The following is a 6,000-nucleotide window of genomic DNA, read 5'->3' on the forward strand; positions in this document are numbered from 1 at the left end:
CATTCTCACTGCACCAGGGGAAGAAGAAATTCTGATTCTAGAGCTCTTTCTTGACTTTTTGATCTTACTCATGGCATCTCCTTCTCTCCCTGCTCCCTCCCTCCCTGTCAGCCCAATTCCTTTCAACAGACGACTCATGTGCCAGGCAGAGGAAGAGAGGAAGGGAGAGGGTGTTAAAAACAAGTACAAAGCGGATGAAAAAGAAGCTCTTGTCCTCAGGGAAGGCAACTTGGGGGACAGGAAGTTGTTAAAAAGGAGAAATATGAAAAATGCTACAGGAGCCAAGAGAAAGACCAAAAACTCATCCTGAAGGCCTCCTGTCCCTAAATGGTCCAGATAAAAAGAAAACCAGAGAGTCAGCAACTAGATGTGAGAATCTAAAATATCCATGGCCTGTTATTCTGAGAATCTGCATAATAAGGCTGTTATTTGGCAGACCTCAGCATAAGTCAACAAAAAGCATACGGATTTTCTGTGTATCATACTGGAACTCTGGTTTAATGCCTCAGTCGGTTGTTTTTGATTTTATGTTTCAAACATAAAAAGAATGCTAATGATTACATGCCATATATCTTTCACACTTATGAAATGTAACAGTAGTGAATAAGGACTCAATATCAAACTTCAATTCGCAGGCCATGATGAAAGTAAACTTTGAAGAATAGTTCATTGTATCATTTTTTAAACTAGGAAGCTGCATTCTCAAAGCTAAGAGCAACACTTATATAATGCAAAAATGGCTATGAATCAGCTTTCCTTCCAGTCATTTTACGTGACCAATTAGTTGCTAAAATATAGGGAACTAAGAATATTAACCCTTCTGAAGGACAAAACAATTAAAGCGCCTTTCATTCTATCATTTTTTATTTACTCAGTATTCTATTTCCCTTTTTAGCAGGTATTATTTTGCCACTACTAAAGACAACAAGTGGTCTGAGGAAATAACCCTGGACCAGGAAGCAGAATGTCTGGGTCCCAGTCCTGCCCTGGCCTGTGTGTGGTTTTGAGCGAGGCAACCAGCTGGCAATGTGGAGATACAATGGGCAGAATGTAGATTAACCACCAAAAAGACCTGAGGTAAGTAACAACCCTATCCGTTTAGAAGCTTTCCTCCTCGGTTCATATGTAAAACCATCTACTTTCTGGAATATTATAAGAATTAAGCTTTGTATATATGTGCGTGTTTATACATATACACATCTATACCATCTATTTGCCTACCTACCAACCTATCCAGTTACGTATCCTCCTTATTATCTGTCCAGTAAATCAGTAAATATTGGCTCTCTTTCCTTTCTGGTCCTCACTTCTGATCTATATAAAATAGCACAGATAAACCAGATCATTGGTTCTTCAGTGTGCCTCTCAGAACCCTTAGACTGCCTTAGATTGCAAAGGTGAGTCTACAGCCGGCCTTCCTAAAACCCTGCTTCAACCTGATATATTCAACATTCCTTTACTTTAAATGTTGGTGTTCCATGGGCAATAAGAGAACTGTACCATAAAAAGTTAATATTTAACAGTATTTGACAACTTCAGATTTAGATGATCTCTAGGGTAAGATTTTCAAATTCTAAGATTATACATTCTATTATTTTTTTCTCTCTTCTCCTAAATCTAATACTTCTTTATCAGGAACATGATGGAGGTTAAAATCTGTTGGTGTGTATCTAGGTATGTGGTTGGGAAGGGGTCTGATTATAATATAAAACCTAAGAAAAATAATGTTACACAATATAGGCAAAAAGGATAGCAGAGCTCAACTTCAAAGAGAGAAGAGAAGGTTCAAGGTAGAGGTGGTGAAGAAGTAAAAAGGTAGGAACATCTGCATGATGACTGGCCAGGTTCCTGGCCTAGGAAAAGCAGAGAACACAAATTCACAGGACCAGGCACCTGCTCTTCTCAAATCTGTGTGAGCTGGAACTGATGTGGGGGGGGATCGCTGACATCCGAATCAACCCCAAAAAGATCTACATCCCATCTGTCAGGTGGATATTAGAATATCTAACAGAAGTTCTTCTCAACCTGCCCCACTCCTCAGCAGCTGCTTACTCATGTCTAAAAGTATCTGAATCAAGGGGCATCTGGGTGGCTCAGGTCATGATCTCGCGGCTCTTGAGTTCGAGCCCCACGTAAGGCTCTGTGCTGACAGCTCCGAGCCTAGAGTCTGCTTCGGATTCTGTGTCTCCCTCTCTCTCTGCCCCTCCCCCACTCACACTCTGTCTCTCTCCCTCAAGAATAAATAAACATTAAAAAAATATTTTTTAAAGTATCTGAATCAGTTTATGTTTTTTTCAAAGTCTATAAGAAAGAGGCTCAGAATCTAAAACTCAAACAAAAGCTATACGGGAATGGATTCACACCACCAGCCCTGTAACCACATCTACTCCAATAAAACTATTTATTTAGACCATGTTCGGGCCCATGCAAACAATCCACACATACAAATAACTAGATGTTAAATATTTCCAATTTGGTAGAGATCACTTAAGGGCATTAAACACAGGAAAAGTCAAAGGGGAACAGGTTCAAAAAAAGCTAGTATCAAATTCAGTGACTCCATAATATGGAGAAACTATTCATTGGCCTAACTGTAATATAAAGCCAAGAAACTAGAGAACTCTGCTTCTCAGGAAGATTTTTTTTTAATTTTTTTAGTGTTTATTTATTTTTGAGACAGAGCACAAGCGGGGAAAGGAACAGAGAGAAGGCGGGACACAGAATATCAAGCAGGCTCCAGGCTCTGAGCTGTCAGCACAGAGCCCGATGCAGGGCTTGAACTCACAGACCGTGAGATCATGACCAGAGCTGAAGTCACTCAACCAACTGAGCCACCCAGGTGCCCCTCAGGAAGGTCTTTTTAATTTATTATTATTTTTTATAAGACGTTTTATAAGAAGCCATGGTTGCTGGGATTAATCAAAGTGTCAGTATATAGTTGGTTTTAAGCATCTGAGTGTGTAATTTTACACTTGGTTAAACCTAGCCTGGATCTTTCTTAGGGGACTCTCCTTCAGTAAGCTTATTGTTGTTGGCCTTTGGCCATATTGGACACATACATTTAACAACATCTAACCTAGCACTGGGTACCCCGTAAATTGAGAAAAAAACTTTGTGGATCAATATAATATTGACTAGGCTTAAGAATTAGTAACCCTTCATAGCGGCAGAAATTTGCCTAGAGGAAAGTTCACAGTTTATCTCTTCCAACTTTATCTCTGTAATATTTAAGCCAATGATCAAATGTGGGCTCTGGGACCCAAACCACACTGCTAAGAATAAGCTGTAGTTACCAGTGCCTTGCCCAGCCTCAGCCCTCACTGGGAAGCATATCTCTGATCAGAGCCCCCCGCCAGAGTCATTGCGTCCCTTTGCAGTACTGATCTTGGCAGGATAAACAATATTCCCAACTCACCACTGGTTTAGGAGGAAATGAGGGAGAGGGCAACATTTTTAGCAGCACGCTTACTGACACAAAGCTTGGGTGAACAGTAAAATCCAAGTGCATCAGTATCCATTTTTTCTCATATGCTCCATAAATTTCAAAAAGATGTTTATCTTAGAAATGCAGATAGGACTTTAACCACAGGAGAGCAAAGTTGGCACCATTACTAATAATTCTCAATAAAGACCTTCATTATACTGAACTTTATATACTGCTAACTTCAAAATTAAAAAATAAAACCCAGGGGAAACCAGAAGATTTAATTAGGTCAGAAAAAAAAAGTCTTTTGAAAAAAAACCCTATTACAGATAAACTGTTAAATCTCTCGATCGACCAAACACTATCTTCTTGAGACACTGAGATATTAATCCAAACATAAGTCCCAATTTGCAAATTGGGCAAGTCTGCACTTTTCCCCATGTGTTTACAGTAGGGCTCCTGAAAATACCAACTATCCCTGTATCACAAAACATTTTTTTAAGGGGTACCAATCTCTAGTATCTCTGCCATAGCATTGTTCTCATTTTGTACCAGGTTAAGAAAAGCACATAAGCTTTCCTCCTAGCTCGGTGGTGATTCTTAAACGTTTGGGAGTTTATGGATACTTTTGAGAATCTGAACAAAGCTATTCATGATCTGTCCTCCAGAACAAGTGTGTGTGTGTGTGTGTGTGTGTGTGTGTGTGTGTGCGCGCGCGCGCATGCAAATTTTATAATTCCTTGAGTTTACAAAGTTCTTAACAATTCATTTACTCGAAAGGCAGTTCGATGACTACCTATATCAGAATCACCAGATTATTTCTTAAAACACAGGTCTTGAGCCCTGCCCTAGACCTATGGAAGCAATTGCTGAGGGAGAGGCTGGGGCTCTATTTAGGTGCTTCCCGGTGATTCTGTTGCTGGTTGAAGGCAAGTCCCATCTTCTACTCTGGTCACTTCCCTCTCCTCTCATGTTATCAACTGGTTCTGAAACAGATCCTCCCCAGTACTCGCTTACCTGTCTCCTGAGGAGCCCAGCCTCTGTCATCTCCCCCTGACCAAAGGGCATCTCCACCAGCATCTACACCCTCTCTGCACACTCTGCTCACAGCCACCCCCGCTTCCATGCACACCAGGCTCTTGGGCTCTTGTGTACATCTGCAATCCACTTCCTGGCCAACTGCCCAGAAAAGTCTTGTTCACCTGTCCATAAGACCCATTGCCGCAGAATGGACTAGGTGTCCTCTCTGTTCCTGTGTTATCAGCTCATAATTCTCCCATGAATGAGATCGTCCCTCTTCTCACTCAGTATGGGGTTCAGTGGTCTCACAGACTACATGGTGAGCACCCTGGGCTTAATGCAAGAAGCGATGCCTGGCCATCCAGGGTGGCTGCTCCTTAGCTACTTGTAGTATGTGACTTACACCGCTATACCTGAGCCATGTCCAAGGGCAATGCCGAAAAGAAACTGGAGATCCTCCAAAGCGTTATGCAAGGAGGAGAATGAGGCAGACAGTGGTGGGGGCTGCCTGATTTATCAAAAGCACTCCAGTCACCATCCAGTAAGTCAGGACCCATACACTGTTCAGTGTAGTAACAGATGGATGAAAGAAAAGAAGAAAAGAAGGAAGGAAGGAAGGAAGGAAGGAAGGAAGGAAGGAAGGAAGGAAGGAAAGAAAAGAAAAAGAAAAGGAAAGAAAAGAAAAGAAAAGAAAAGAAAAGAAAAGAAAAGAAAAGAAAAGAAAAGAAAAAAGAAACAAGAAGAAGGAACAGAGGGTCCCAATCCTCAATTTTAGCATACTTAGCAACACATATGTAACCAACTCTAGTTCAGCCCTGTGATGAGGACACATGGTACCAGAGATTACTAAAAGACCATTTCAGATTAGGAAGAAAAAGGGTGAATTCACAGGGGAGAAGGCGTTTCAGGTGTGGCTGGGAGGACTGGTCAAGTTTTGAGGGGGCAGACAGAGATTCAAGAGAGCATCACCACAAAGGGGAGAAGGGGAGAAACATACACCATAAGAAGGCATGGAATCAAGGCTCATTTCAGCATGAATAATATGAAGAAGGGCTGAATTAGGCTGCAAAGGCAAACCAGAGCAGGATAGTGCCGGGAATGAGATTATCACATTGCGACATTCACGCTCCGATATGGTCACCCACAGCAGCCTGGTGACGAAGGAGGGCAAAAAAGGCATCCCATGTTACAGACAAGGGAAGAGGTCAGAATACTGATCTGACTTGCTTACAGTGAAGAAGTGGATAATGGCAAGACGCAGGCTTTCCTTACAGTAAAATTGTTGTACACAATTACAGTAAAGTGACTATTCCATGGATGCTCCTTCCGCATTTACTACATAAGTAAATTGCATCTTTACTACAACGGACACGTTGGATGTCATCCTTGAATTTTATCCCCAAACAGCATTGACATATTAACACCACCGAAGATCCTTTACATACCTATTAAATAAAGATTTGATGGCAACAATATGGAGTTAATGAAGGGAAGGCAAAAGAGAAGTGAGATTTATTTCCTCAAGTAGATACCAGAGAAAATTCATTCCCACCATC

This window comes from Lynx rufus, unplaced genomic scaffold, assembly GCF_022079265.1.
Source record: "Lynx rufus isolate CCGP_SWC_20201006 ecotype Redwood Valley unplaced genomic scaffold, mLynRuf1.p SCAF_29, whole genome shotgun sequence".
In the NCBI taxonomy this organism is placed as follows: domain Eukaryota; kingdom Metazoa; phylum Chordata; class Mammalia; order Carnivora; family Felidae; genus Lynx; species Lynx rufus.